Source organism: Paramisgurnus dabryanus, chromosome 10, assembly GCF_030506205.2.
Source record: "Paramisgurnus dabryanus chromosome 10, PD_genome_1.1, whole genome shotgun sequence".
Classification (NCBI taxonomy): domain Eukaryota; kingdom Metazoa; phylum Chordata; class Actinopteri; order Cypriniformes; family Cobitidae; genus Paramisgurnus; species Paramisgurnus dabryanus.
In genome coordinates this window covers 10,497,838-10,513,964 of record NC_133346.1, presented here as the reverse complement: position 1 = coordinate 10,513,964, position 16,127 = coordinate 10,497,838, and positions in this window count along the sequence as shown.

Genomic DNA, 16,127 nt, shown 5'->3' with positions numbered 1-16,127 from the left:
AGAAAAGACACAATACATACTGTATGAGAATACAACTGTCTGTTTTGTAGAAGAAACATCTGGGAAGTACGGTTTAAGACTATCTTCGTTTGCTTTCCATCTGCTCCATCAACATCAAGGATGCTGTGATGTGAAACATTTCTAGAAACTCTTAACCAGTATCTGTCACTATTTAATAGTTACAATTTATCACTCTTCATTGATTAAAAATAAACAAAACTCAGTTTCAAGTACATTAAAAAAATCAGTGTTGAAAACTGTCTACTTTCCTCACCCGGATTTGCAATGGTAGCTTATAATTAGTTGAGCTGTCAGGTACAATTTCGCAGATGATGTCAATTTGCCTTAATTTGACTTACATTTACATAGAGAAAATAACTTTGCATGAAACTTGCTATTTAATGTTTCAAACAGAGATGCAGATAAAGGGGCGAAATTACGAATAACAGCTTTTAAAGGAACAGTATGTAGGATTGTGGCCAAAACTGGTATTGCAATCACAAAACTTGTGGCTAAAACTGGTACTGCAATCACACAACTGGTGGCCAATACACAAAATGACAACATAAACATCATTTGAGGGCTGCAAGTCCAATTTTTAAATGACAATATCCTGGTCAGACTACTGTTGTCAGTGATATAAGTATTTGAAATGAAAATTATTTCTTAACCCTTAAAAAGGCAATGTGCACCACGGGATACGTTCTCTTCAGTGTCTTGTTTGGGGCATAAAAAAGATTTTTCAATCAAATCCTTATATCACTTATCAAACCTTGGTCTGTCTTGAATATGTGGGTAACATTATTTGCTTCAAGTTTTTTTTAATCGATTGGTCAGCCTGACCTAAATCCAACATGGCCACCGGTTTTGCAGGACAGTCAGATTTTGTGGTAAGTAAATTAATATTAATCTTACTTTTCTTTTTTTTTTAAATATTAATACTGCTAATATTAATTGTGAACATTGTCTTAAGGTGCTGAAGAAGAAAATTTTGTTATATGTTGTTTATATTGTTATTTAGCACATTTTGAAATATATGTATCCCCTGAGATACATTGCCTGATTAGGGTATAAAAAAGGGATTAACCACAATATTGCCTATCTTTGTATTTTGAGTTGAAAAATGTAATAAATTATCAAATTTGCAGGTTAAACTGATATTCGTATATTTAGGTGACTGCATCTTAGCATTTTAACTGGATATTTTCTTTCGTGGCTTCACAACAGCTAATTTTATGGTATAAGGAATGATAGGGAATATGAGTTATAGAGCTGATACCAATGAATTCTTCAGATTTTGAGACAAGTGATGAAGATGAAATTTTTTGTGACAGTGCAGTGGTGTATTAGAACCAAGAAATTTAGGTAATTTTACTCATGCCAGGCATGCATTCTTCTAAATTGCAGCCAATAAGAGGCCTCTGCATGAAACACATATAGACACATATAGTTTACATTGAGGGGTAGTTCAGGTAGTATGCAAAATTAATCAATTCTTAAATAATTTACCAAACTATTATTATCTAAAAAATATTTTTTTTTTGCAGATGGAGCAGAAAAAAGCACCAACGAAGCCAATGAAGACATTCAAAAACTGCTCATTCTTAGTTAGGCCTACTTACATTTAGTTGTGTTATTTACATGCATTGTTACTAGTAAACCTGTTGTTTACACTGTTTAAACTGGATGAAAAATATGTATGGCATGTTTTAGAGCAAGAGAGGAAGTCAGAATCACATAATTTTTGCTGCAAATAAAAAATAAATTTTTATGACTTAATCCTTTTTTTATACCTTAATAGGGCAATGTATCCTGGGAGATACAACTCATAAAATCCTGAATATATCAAATATTTTAAAAATTCCAATGAATATCTTTTACATAAGTCCAGATGATACAAAAAATGTCATGACGTTTTCCACTCTTGCCTGTTTAAGGGTTAATTTCTAGTGACATATCAGGGCCATTTTATGATTAATTGATATACATTTCTTATATACTGTTCCTTTAAAATAGAACTAAATAAACAGGTGCAGGGCTCAAAATTAACTTTTTTATTTGGTAGCACTGGTGCTCCCAACTTTAAATAGTTAGGAGCACCAGCAAAAATGTAGGTGCACTCATCCAAAAATTTTGAAGCACCACAACTACAATGTATAAATTAATATATATTTAATAAAAATTAAACACCACAACTGGGCTTTACACATCCTATGGCCAGGATTTGAAAGTTGGTCTTTTTTGCTGCATAGATTCCTAAAATAATACCCTATTCTGTTTAAATAGTATACCAGCAATAATCATTTAACAATTACAGGTAAGATAATTATGATTACAATAAAAAATCTAGCAAACACGTAAAACACTGAATAATTGTGACATTACAAAAGTGACCCTAATATAGAAGGCTAATATATTGGTATTGATAATAACTGCATTACCAGGATGCTATTACTACTAAATAAGCAATGTTTTTAAAAATACAATAAAAACATACCATCAGCATTGTCGTGTTTCACATCAACATGGAATACAAGGATGTTTGTCGGATGTCCCTCAAGCAGGATGCGCACATATCAAACACTATTTGATAGAGATGTCGGTGTCTCCATCAATAATGAACACATTTGACACAACACTTTTTGTGTTTTTGGCACTTTCGCCATGTTTAAGCAAGGTCTCGCGCTTTAAATGTGTGAATTCCGCCATCAACGCCGTTTTACCTGCAACCACTGTTTCACAGGATTTACAGTAAACACAGTAACATAGAGCCATTTTCATAGCGGAGCCACTCGTAATCTTTAAGTCACTTTCTCCGAAAGGTTAAACATTAAGCCTTATTTTCAGGTGCTGAAGTTGCATTTAAATCCGGACCGTCGTTATGAATTAATACAGTAGTAACATTGGCTGTAGTCGGCTCGTTCTCTTCATGTTCGCGGTTCGTCTTTTCTCATTTTCGCGCTTTTGTACCAACGTAGCACGGCAACAAGGAATGATTGACATTCATATTAGCCAATCTGCTGTGTTCATTAAACGCAAAAACTTAATGGTGAAATTTTATTGGTTATGTAATGTTGGAGAGAACACTGAACCTGGAACAGCACATAACATACACAATCTAAATCAAGTCGCACCACAACAAAATAGGTAGTCGGAAAAATGCTCCCAAATATATTTTAAGGTCGCACAGATTAAATTACGGTCGCACATGCGACCAAAACATTCGCAATTTCGAGCCCTGAGGTGTATTTGGTAACAGAACCAAACAAAAAAATGTTGTGCAGTAAGTTCCAAGAACATTGTATATGGTAAATGGACTGCATTTATATAGCACTTTCAAAGACCAATGGCCATCCAAAGGGCTTTACAAGTTGCCTCACATTCACCCACTCATTCATACACAGACGGCAGTGTCAGCCATGCAAGGTGCCATCCCGGCTCATGGTGTCTTGCTCATGAACACCTCGACACTTGGTCAGGTGAATCCGGGGATTAAACCACCAACCTTCCAGTTTGTAGACAACCTACATGAACCACTGAGCCGATGCAGACAATGTTCTGATACATCTACATTCATGCTTTTAGATAATACAAAGTGACTTAGGGTGGTTCAGATTTTGTGTCTTATGTTATTTTTAAATATGTTATTTTTAATGTAGACACGTGGGCAAGTGCACCCTAGTAGAAAGCCATGCAGTCATGACACGCACATGGTGAGACGCGCTCTTTTTTCCAGGCACGTTGCCCCTGCAGTGGTATTTTACATGACAAGAACCAACCAATCAGCTTTATTTATCAACATTGGGTAATCTAAACATTGGATCACTTTTTAGTATTAACATTTCATATTAAAGGTTTAGTCAATTTTCTTAAAAAAATTCAGATAATTAACTCACCACCATGTCATCCAAAATGTTGATGTTTTTTTTTTTTTTTTGAGGAAAACATTCCAGGATTTTTCTCATTTTAATGGACTTTAATGGACACCAACACGTAACACTTAACACTTTTTCAACGGAGTTTCAAAAGACTCTAAACGATCCCAAACGAGGCTTATGAGTCTTATCTAGTGAAACGATTGTCATTTTTGGCAAAAAAATTAAAAGATATGCACTTTTAAACCACAACTTCTCGTCTATCTCCGGTCCTGTGATGCACTCACATAAATGAAAATGCACATTTGCGGACCATTTTAAACAATAAACTGACATGAAGACATTAATTAGTATCATTCGACATATAACAACGTCGGAACGTCCTCTTTCTCCACACTTGTAAACACTGGGGCGTAGTTTCGAAACATCATCCGTGACCTCTTGACATTATGACGTATTAGGTGAGGTCACGCTAGCGCATCACAGGACCGGAGATATCCGAGAAGTTGTGGTTTAAAAGTGCATATTTTTTATTTGAAACTCCGTTGAAAAAAACTGTTAAGTGTTGAGTTAAGTGTTACGTGTTGGTGTCCATGAAGTCTATTAAAATGAAAAAAATCCTGGAATGTTTTCCTCAAAAAACATAATTTCTTCTCGACTGAACAAAGAAAGACATCAACATTTTGGATGACATGGTGGTGAGTAAATTATCTGGATTTTTTTAATGAAAATTGACTAATCCTTTAACATCATATTAATGTAAAACCGACAATTACAGTACGTGCCTGGGGATCGAAATAAAGACCTGTGTGCTGCTAATGCAATGCCATACCTGCTGCGGTGCACTGTGTCTTTTAAATTTGCAATGTTAACTAAAACAAGCTATTTGTAGCTGATTCCCCTCAGAAGTGCAAACATTGTTACTCAATGTTTGATGTCATTATTTCTGGATTTCTGTTTGGCACTAGTGACAGAAATTACACACTTAAACCCAAATTGCCTTTAAAACTCTATTTATAGGTTCTCAGGATATAACAGTTTAAAGTACATTTAAAAAAATATATAGTGCATGACTCAGAATTGATTTTGCACCCCTATGAGCACAGCGTCTCTTCTGTATCAAATAAATTCTCTGTTTCACAGCTTTGACAATCTGAAGGGAGTTTTGTCTTTAGTCAGCAGTTCAGATTCAAATATCTGATGTGCTTTTCACCCAGGTGGCTAGATTTACGGCACACAACTGGATGAGCAAGACTATCAACAGGTCAGGGGTAAATTTTGGTGTACGCAGCAAAAATGCAAACAATGACTAGATCTAAATATAAAAAACTGGCTTTAAGTTTGGCAGTGATTGAATACTGCAGAACTACGGTAGTGTAACTGAATATACTCGTACACTTTCTTTTCATCTTTATGGATTCCAGAAACAAATGTGAAATATGAAATATGAAAAGTCAAGGGAAAATAAACCTTGAATAATAATTCGATGGTGCATTTTTGGCAAATTCCAAAGCGGAAGAAAAATAGTAATCTTGCAGTATTGCTATATTTTGGTATTACCATCTGATTTACCATTGTACATCAATTTTAAACGTAAAACAACTAACCTAAACTAGATTTTTTGTATTAGCTGGTCTCCCAGCCTATAAACAGACCGACCAGAAAGATTAAGCAGCAAACCAGTTGAGGCTAGTCCTAAAAGGTCTTATGCTGCGGTTACAGAGGCGGCAAGTGCGGGTGATTTACATGTTAAGTCAATGCAAAGACTAGGGCTGGGTATCGATTCAGTTTTTCCAGATCGATTCGATTTCGAATCACAAGCTACAAAATCGATTCGATTTCGATTCTCGATTCAATTTTCGATTCTGGTTCTCGGACCGGTTTTTATACTCTATTCAATTCAATGAATATAGATTTAATACAAATACTATTTAATAAAAAGAACAGTGAACAGCAGGTTACAAGTGGGTCATTAATAAAATCGACGAAGCACCTGAAACCGCCATTTTAAGCACTGAATGAATGAATGACAGGCTTACCTCTTGCTCCTTGGTAACATGCGCTAGACAAAAAAGAGGGTGACATCTAGTGAAGAAGACTAGTAATTCGATTAATGTTAATCTTTCGTTCAATGTTTGCAGAAATAAATATGAAAGTAAAAAATCGATTCTGCTCTTTGAGAATCGATTCTGAATCGACCACGTTTTAAAAAACGATTAATCGAAAAATCGATTTTTTTGCCCAGCCCTAGCAACGACGCGATTACACACAGATTATTATCCTGCGGCGCATTCCTTGCGAATTGAGCATTGCGTGGGAAACACGCGATTTGAAAAATCTGAACTTTGGCGGATTTCCGCGCCGCATTAACAAATCAGGACCTTGCTGTAGTAGTGACCTGATTACAGGAAGCGAGCGGAGTGGCGGAGTCTCCGCTAAGTCGCAGAAGCCCCTCCCATGACGCGAAATTTCTGAGTGAATTTCTCGAATGACTAGAATTTCACGTGCAAATGAAGCGAGTGAACTCAAATGTTCAAGCGTCCAACTATGCGCGAATAGAACGTTTTTGCCGCCCCTACCGCGGCTGGTGTAAACGCAACATTAGCGTTGTCAGCGTTTTTTCTACGCAAAGCGGTGAGTACCGATAGTTGTGCTTTGGATGAAATGCTCAGCTCGTCAATGTCATTTTTCACTCAGCCCTCCAATCACAGTGGAGAAGGGGCGGGACAAATACCACAACAACCAACCAGTGCATCGTACAACGACAACAAACCAGAAGTGTCATAGGAACCAAAACACTTTTGGCATCCCCCTGGCATTTTCAGACATGTTTAAGTGCTGTGGTGTACACGTCCTTTTGGAGACACTTTTTTTTAATAATTTTGACCTCTCATGTCTTGTGCGCTATAGGAAAGTCACCTTTGCCACAGCTCAGGTGTCTCATTTATAAAATGGGTCTGGAAACGTGCATACGCCAGTTCTCACGCAAAGGTTGTGATCTATAAAAACAAACTTGATGGGAGAATGGGCTTTCAGGGTGGGATATGAGGATGATTCATGTATGCACACTTATAAAAGCAAACATTGCTTTGTTTTATCATTCTTAATAATATAATTTTTGGCTTTTGGTCGCACGTAAACTTTTAGTAAGGATCCTACGCACAGTTTTATAAATGAGACCCCAGGTGTGGTTTATAAATGTTATAAGTGTGTGACTTGGCAATGGACAGCCTTCAGTAAACGGTTTCACTGTTCTCCTCGAGAAAGTAGTGGATATTACTTTCGGGGAATGTCATGAATTTCTTGAATATTAATTGCTTTTTACTGGCATGTTATGAATTAAAAATGAGCAAAAGCAGAGGGTTTAATCGAAATATTACCCGAGCTCTTAACAAGTCTGAATTGCGCTGCAAGTACTATTAACCAAACACTACATCAAATCCGGCAAGGTCACAGAAATCCACATTTTTAATGGTGCAACTGTCAGGCTAATTTAAAATCTGCTCTACCTGTTCAGTGTTCAGATGAAGCAGAGCGCAATACCACGTTTAACAGCTGACTCGTGACAATAAGTCAAAACAGAGATATAATTCACGTTAAGAGCTTATCAAGCACTTATTTTATGCACATGCCATAAAAAGCCCTAATTTTTTTGAATAACGTGTATTTCAGTGAGTTATTAGGCATTGTTTTTTACCTTGACAACAGACTGATTTTGTGAATACACTCAATGGTAATTTCACAGCGTCCCATTAGTAGCCCTGATCTGAATTGTAATTGATGTTCATGGACTAATATTTGACAAGGACATATTCTTTGAGGGTTTCAGACAAGCGTTTTCGGATGATTAATATTGCTCAATGGAATCCTAATATTGATGGCACGTAATTAAGCCTATGATTAATTCATCTCAGATTATAAATGAAATTATGAAAACTAATTTGCCCTTCAAAAAATCTTAAAATAACTTAAGTTAACTTTTGGTCCATTCTTAAAGGGATAGTTTACTCAAAAATAAAAAAAATCTGTCATTATTTACTAACCTTCAAATCTGTACAAATTTCTTTGTTTTACTAAACACAAAGGGAGATTGTTTGAGCAATGTTTCTAACCAAGCAGTTTTGGGGCACCGTTGACTTTCATAATATTTTTTCCTTATATTGTCCTCCAAAACTGCATGATTACAAAGTAAGATATTTTGTAAACAAGCAGTTTTGGAGCACCACTGACTTCAATAGTATTTTTCCTACTATGGAAGTCAATGGTGCTCCGAACTGCTTGATTACTGTAAAAACATTTCTCAAGATATCTCCCTTTGTGTTCAGCAGAACAATGAAATTTAAAGGGAACATATCATGAAAATCAGTTTTTTTTCTATGTTTATGTGCTAAAATTGTGTCCCTACTCAGTGTTTCCCATACATTGATTTATCTGTGGCGGGCCGCCGCATTCCTCCATGTACTTTCTTTTTCGCGTAAACGTCAACAGTCACGGATGTTACTGACAGAGAAGACGGCTGATCGAGTTCATCATCTGTGACTTAACAAAAGGTTAGCAGTAGTGTTTCCCACACATACCCGTTCTGGTGGGAGTCTGTGTCCGAGCTCTCTCAATCCCTATGATGCGGTACAGAGTCCTGCAACAGGTCGGGAAATTCACGGGCGGGGCCGCAGGCAGATAATTAACTCCGTGTGGGCGGGTAGTAGCGCAAATGAAAATATGTGCAAAATTTGTATGTGCACACCAAAACTTTTAAACACGACTGAAAACGCCTGGAGGACACCGAATGCCAGCTGTTTTTTCAGCCAAGCTTTTTAGCTGTGATACTTGAGCTGTGGGCCGGTTGGTTGTTGTGATACTTGTCCCGCCCCTTCTCCACTGTGATTGGACGGCCGCTGACATTGACGAGCGGAGCATTTTACCCAAAGTTGAATCTCTCGACGCTCAGCGCCGAGCGCGGAAAAAACACTGAACGCCGGCTTATTTGAAAACTGGCGAGTTTCCATTGGAATCAATTGAAAACATGCGCCGGCCGTGCGTGTAAAAGCTTTGGTGTGCACGCCCTAATTACCATCACACGCGCAACATATGACATTTGACCCATCACTTCACCACCGCGACAGTGCGGGAATTTTGTAGATTCTTCTCGTAGCCTAGTTGGAGCGAGCGTTGCAGGAGTTGCATAAAGTTTTGCTGTTGATAGCCGGAAGCTGAACGTCTTCTTAGAAAGCATTTCGAGACGAGACTTAGGAGCACAGCAGGGGTTGTGTAGGTAGGTAGATTTTTTCTTGGTCTTTTTTATAAATAGGTCTATTTGTATTTGTGTATAGTTATCAGGTTCCATTTGTGCCGATGGTATGGTAGGCTACTTAAATGGCGCAAAACAAAGCCCACTTTAGTCTGTTTCATTAGCCTATCCATTGTGATGTTGAGAGAGGTGCGAGATAAAAAAATAAAGCACTTTAATTGGAATGATTTAAGCATGTGTTATTTATGCGTGTGCTGGTACAGGTTGGATAACGGGCCAAATATTAATGGGTCCGGGCGGGTGCGGATTTAGTTTTGATATTGATGTTGTGGACCCATGCAGGACTCTGATGCAGTATGCCCGTGCATATGTTCTGTAGTAACACCAACCGTGTATTCTCTCATATTTCTGAATTTGAAACAAATTGTCTGTGCTATACGCAAAAGTACCACTTGTATTTAAAATAAAGAAGCGCTTATAACGCAACAACACTGATGAGAAGAGCAACATCAGTATGGTCTCAATGTAAATGTATAGTGATTTTGTCAGATGAGGGTGCGTTTTTAGCAGCAGTAAAAAGAAACAGCTAGCTGGATTAAACAAGGAGTTACTGGGTCGTGGGTCGTTACTGAGTCCTGTTTAGTTACTATTTTATAAACAACAGAACAGATAATATGTAAAAATAGCATTTAGTTGTGTTAAAATGCAATATAATGTGACAGATCAAAGAGTAAAACACGACGCAATGACGTCACATACATGCCACAGTCTCTCAAAATCCTGTGGGAAACAATGCTAGTGCTTCTATCAACCAAGATAATGTGAAAATGATCAACGCAGTAACTTAGTTTTGGTAAACCATTCTTTACATGCATGTGAAAAATAGGTAATTGAAATTTGTCCCCCCTTGTTATGTCAGAAGGGGATCTTACCGCCCCTTAATCTGCACTATCCAACCACGGCACTGCCATTTAGTGCAGAGGTCAGCTCATTTGCATGTAAAAGGACATAAAAACAGCACATTTTTGCGCACACCTACAAAGTGACAATTTTATCATGTTATAAACTGTATATATATATATATATATATGGTATTTTGAGCTAAAACTTCACATACGTACTCTGGGGACACCAAAGATTTATGTTACATCTAAAAAAAAAGTTTTATGAAATGTCCCCCATTTCATATAAGTGAACTATTCCTTGAAGCAGGCCTCAGACTATTGACACTTCCTTCCTTTCATGTAACTCACCAAACTAACTGAACTTGAATATTACAATCATTTAAATCTTAATATGTACAGTTAAAGTTAAAATTGCGCTTGATCTTAGAAATGCATTACATGTCTAGAATTGAGCTTCTCTGTGCTGACCAAACAGACACTTTACCTGCTGTGTTAAATAACAACACCTGTATTCACAATCCAGCAGCTGTTTCCTTTGAAGGAATATCAAATGCTCTCAAAGCGTGACTCCACCTTCTCTGGAAGAGAAGCACGATGCTTCCCATATGTTCATCGCACTGCCACATCCTGAGGTGAAAACAGACATACCGTATTGTAGACAGAATATGTTCACAGTAGGGCTGAGCACATTACAAGAGACTTTTTTTTACTTATTTAGAATCCAATTCATACACCAATAAAAATGGATGAAATAAGAACAAATCTGACTATTGTAAGTCTTCTGAAGGTCAACTACGATAACCTTTTGTAATCTTTGCGAAATCAAGTCATAAATCAACTGAGCAACTAGTAAGTCATTGTTCACTCCAAATCGTCAGACGGCGCTGATTCTCGAATGCAGCGTATCCAAATGTCAAAGTGCCATGTTTTATCAGTATGGCTGTAGATTTTCAGTGACTAACATCTGTGTGGGATCAACAGACCTAAACGTATCATATGTCTTCAAAAAGCTTGAAAATACTGCACAAAGGTCATTATAAACTTGTTATATAAATAACTATTTGAAAATCATTTTTAAAATATAGCATTCGGGTTTCGAGAGACATAGGAATGAGCATACAGGGTGAACTAGTTCTCTAAAGAAGAAATCGATCATCTGTGTGGCTTTTATATGACGCTGTGAGACTGTTGGTGAAACGGAGCCCAAATTCCTTTATGTTTCAGATGCATCTTGATTCAGCCCTGCTTTCAAAGGTAATTTTGCATTGGCAGCATTGGACAAGAAAGCATTCAAACACAAAAATGATATGGCTCAGAGGAATGGCACATCAATGAAACAGCCAAACCGTTTTTCCCCATCATCCTTTCATACCACCGCGAGTTAATAGCCAGAAACTGACCAGCATCCATTAAGGCGGCATACTGTGGCACCCGTGTGCACGTCCATGTGCGCGTGTACTTGACTGTGTGTGCAAGCTCTTCAGGGGACTTTAGTGATGTGCGTTTGATCTACAGTGGGGATATTAACTTTGCACTCCAGCAGTAACACAGATGGCACCAACTTGATTTGGCCCCTTAAGGGCAGAACAGAGCTTGTGAGGAAAAATCTGAACGATTCTCATTGACTTCAAGGTTAAAGGAACCGTCCAAATAAATATACAACTTTTATCCTTATTTAATCACCTTTTTCTAAAATTTTATAGAGAGAAGAAATTTGTGAAGGTTCTTTTGGACGCGCTCTTTTTATGCATTACAATGACAGTTCATGGCGACCATGATGTCACTAAAATGTCACATATGCATGGACTTTCAATGCAATCTTTTTGCAATTCGTAACCATTGTTAAATTTTTTGTACGGTTCACATTATCCAAACTCATTCAAAGTCGTAACCTTTTTAAACAGTTATGTTTTCCTGTGAGATCAGGTTGGACTATTTTTATGCCTGTTTGTTCTTTGTCTTGAGTTTTTGTGGTTGCCATTTAGATTTATTTCACAGAAAGTATAATAGCATAGGGGTTGGAGCTGGAGCAGGGATGAGTAAATACTGACAGATTTGTTTATCTTTTTCTGAGTCATTAAGGCTAAAATCTCTCATTAAAGAGCAAAGTGCAAGGTCTGCCGCTTTTGGAAAACAAACATGCACGTTTATGACCAACAACAATAAATAAAAAATAAGGATTCATTTGACTTGCAGATCATGGCATGTTTTGATAATAAGGGTCGAACTCAAGGCAAACTCAGGGTCTGTGTTTATTTCCCTTTTCCTGTTGCTTATTCTGCCAGTTTGTTATATGAATGCATTAGCAAAAGTGGCCTAAATAATTTGGCAAGGGAAAGGGGCAGATGGACCATGTAATTGTAAGGCACCGTTTTGGCAGCCATAAAAGATGTTAGAAGATTTAATATTGTCCCACGCTTACCTTTTTCATCATTTCTTTCTCCTTAATTCATTTCAAAGCACTTATCCCCGCTTACAGTACCCAAAATATACCTGTTCGTACAAAGACTGGATGGCATGCATGTTGGCATTTGATGAAAATATTACACTTAAAAGAATTTCCAATTTAAAGGTCAGCTAATATGAGAAATTCACTTTTATGTGTTTTTAATTGTTAATTGTTGTCATAATTGTTCAAACAACCACCCTGTAATGATAGAAATTGTCCCTCTACTTTTTTATTCCAGAAAAACCTACACAAAAAAAATGATTCATTCAATTTACTAAATTTTTTATATAAGTGGTTGCAATCAATTTAATTAACCTACATTTAAACAAAGTTTTTTGTTTTGTTTTGCCTTTCTAATTTTTGTTTTGTTTTGTTTAAATGTAGCTTAAATAAATTGATTGCGACCACTTACCTTAAAAAATTAAGTAAATTGAATAAATTTGTTTTTCAGTGTAAACATGAACAAGCTGTTGACATTTTCTGAGTGAAATGACGTCACTTTGCGCAAGCCCCGCCCACAACCGGTTTAAGACCATGGTTAGATCATAATATCTAAATAATTTTAAATCTTCTTTACATAATTCAGCACATTTATTATGAACAATAAAGTAAAGTGATTTTCGTATTTAAAACAGTGCATGTTTTCGGTATAGATAACAGTAAGCGGGGAAGAAAGCAGGAGCACATTTCTACAAAAACATCACTTTTCTCAAAAGTGAGCATTTAATTAATGATCTATAGGGTGTTTGGACTTGAAACTTTACAGGCACATTCTGAGGACACCTAAGACTACATTACATTTTGAAAAATTGCCATATTAGGTGACCTTTAAAGTATCCTCCTGCAACAACTATTATTTGCTTCATTATAAAAATATTCAGAGATGGAAATCATTTAAGTGAATGCCACTACCATAGCAAATAAATTCACCAGGGAGATACGACACAAAAAATCATTAACATGACACAAATTTATAATAACTAGCAAACAACACACTGAAGATCACAAAACATCATCTTATTTACATAAAAACAACCTGCAGACTCAGACAAGGTTATTTGAAGTGACATTGCCAGACATGCTACATATGCTACTGTTGTCTTATCAGTGTGGCTTTCTACCCTAAGGGATTACAAACGAAAAAGTGAGAGTGCAAATAATTCCCATTTCCAGCTTTGTATTTTGTCTCATTAACATTTACTGTACGCTGTTAGCAAACGCCTTCATACCAAAGTGACTTACAGCTTCATTATTTATTCTAAAGGTGAGACAAATAAATGAATTACACTGCAAGCTGGAGGAAAAGCTGTTACCTGGTGAGTGCACTTGATTTACTTCACTGACTCAAACTGTTATTTATTTATTTTTGCTTAAAGATTGCTGGAAGGAAACGATCATCCAAAAACAACCCTTGTGTGATTCTTTATTCTTTGGTGAAACTAAAATATTAATGTTTTTTAAAGAATCCTGACAAAGATTTTTCTTTATAATTGTATTAACTGTAAAAACCATTCACAAGGGTAAATTTTTTATTTTATTAAATGAATAAATAAGTTTTAAATTGATGTATGGTTTGTTAAAATAGGACAAAATTTGGCCGAGATTCAACTATTTGAAAACCCGAAATCAAAATATTGAGACAATCGCCCTAAAATTGTCCAAATAAAGTCCTTAGCAACACATATTACTAATGATAAATAAATATTTGCTATGTTAAGAAATGTACAAAATATTTTCAAAGAATATGATCTTTACTTAAATATCCTAAAGATTTTTGGCATTAAAAAAAATATATAATTTTGACCCATACAATGTTCTTTTGGCTATTACAGTATAAATATATACCCATTCTAATTATGACAGGTTTTGTGGTTTATAGTTACATTTCTTTACTGTAAAATGTAAAAATGCTGAGAAACCTACCAACATTGTACCAACATTTTTAATTTTTCCCCGTCATTGACGAGTTATCTCCTCAATTAAGAGAAAACATTTGCATGAAAAAAAAACATGTTCCTGATGAATTTTTATGTTAATCTGCAATACCGCGATTATCCCAAATATTACCCAATTTATAAAAAAACTGAAGCAAATTTATTTTTTACTAATTTTTAAACTCTCTGTTTAAAAACAAAATTCCTTCACAAAAATGCAATTATTTCAGCTTTTTGCTAAACTTTTTTTTAAGGAAAATACCCATATTTAAAGGTGCAGTGCGTAACTTTTAGAAGAATCTCTTGACAGAAATGCAATATAATATACATAACTATATTATCAAGGGTGCATAAAGACCTTATGAACCTTTACATTTTTATTACCTTAGAATAAGACATTTTTATCTACATACACTGCGGGTCCCCTTACATGTAAGTCGCCATTTTGTGCCGCCATGTTTATAAAGACGCCTTTAACGGACAAACTTTGTTTGATAAGTTGTCTCTGATGATGATATGTTTGTCCTTTGGCAGCTACCGTAGCTTCTCTATGCATTTCAAAAGCGAGGGGTGAGACATGGATGAGCTATTGGTTGCAACTCACAGTCTCACCACTAGATGCAGCTAAAATGTACACACTGTACCTTTAATAGTTTATAAGCAGAGAAAAAAAATATAGAATGAAACTTTTTTTTCGTTTTGTTTGTTTGAATGCAGAGGGTCGGTTCTTTCATTTGATATATTTGTATGTTTATATATTTTTAGAAGAAAATTTTGTGAAACTTTTGTGAAAATCACAAATGCTGGCAAGGCAACTTTCAAAAAAAGGCTGGCGGGGAATGAGTTAAGTAATGTAATGTATTTATTTTAAGTTAGCAAACTTAATAGCATTTGCAGACTAAAAGTCTTGTAACCTGAATTAAAGTAATATATCAAGATTTTTATGTTGTGCCTCTGCATCATGTGAAGTTTCACGCCAAGGTACAACCATAAATGAAAAGAAAGAAATGATGACATTCATCGCTGAGAACCAGCTCTGGCAATTGACTAATCAAAAAACAAACACTGCCAAACACCTTCAATGAGCTGTGTCCTTGTGGGAAATAAAAGGCAACTCATGAAATGATTTGTTAATAATCTACACAACAGTTTTATACCCTCTGTAATTGACAAAGACAGGCTTGATGCTGCCAGTTTATCTTCACCATCTGCAATCACACCAAATCTTTGCAAATCCAACGCATCATAAGAGTAAATTGGGATGGGGGTGAAGTGTCGGGGAGGCAGACATTGCTTTGGGAGTTAGTGTATTCGGCTCTGGGCTGTGGGGAGGGAACATTTTGACTGTGCCGTCTCGCTCTAAAATAAATTTAGTATGCGTTCAGGAATACTTCAAGAAGTCTACATTTGCTCGCAGGGTACAAGGAGCATCCTCAGGTTAGATTTCTCTTTGCTTTTAGATACAAACTTCAGCTACAGTACACGTTGGTCTATGATAAATATTTATGCATCAGCATTGCTGTAAATTTATAATGAATGACCTCATTTGTTAGTCACTTTAGATAAAAGCGTCTGCTAAATTGATAAATCTAAAATATAATGTGATGTAAATAAGTGGAAATGTTCAGATTGAAGCATGTGGGTTCTTGTGGCCCCGTATGAAGTCAAAAACACCTTTTATGAATTTATCTTCAGTAAGATAAAATGTACTAAGCT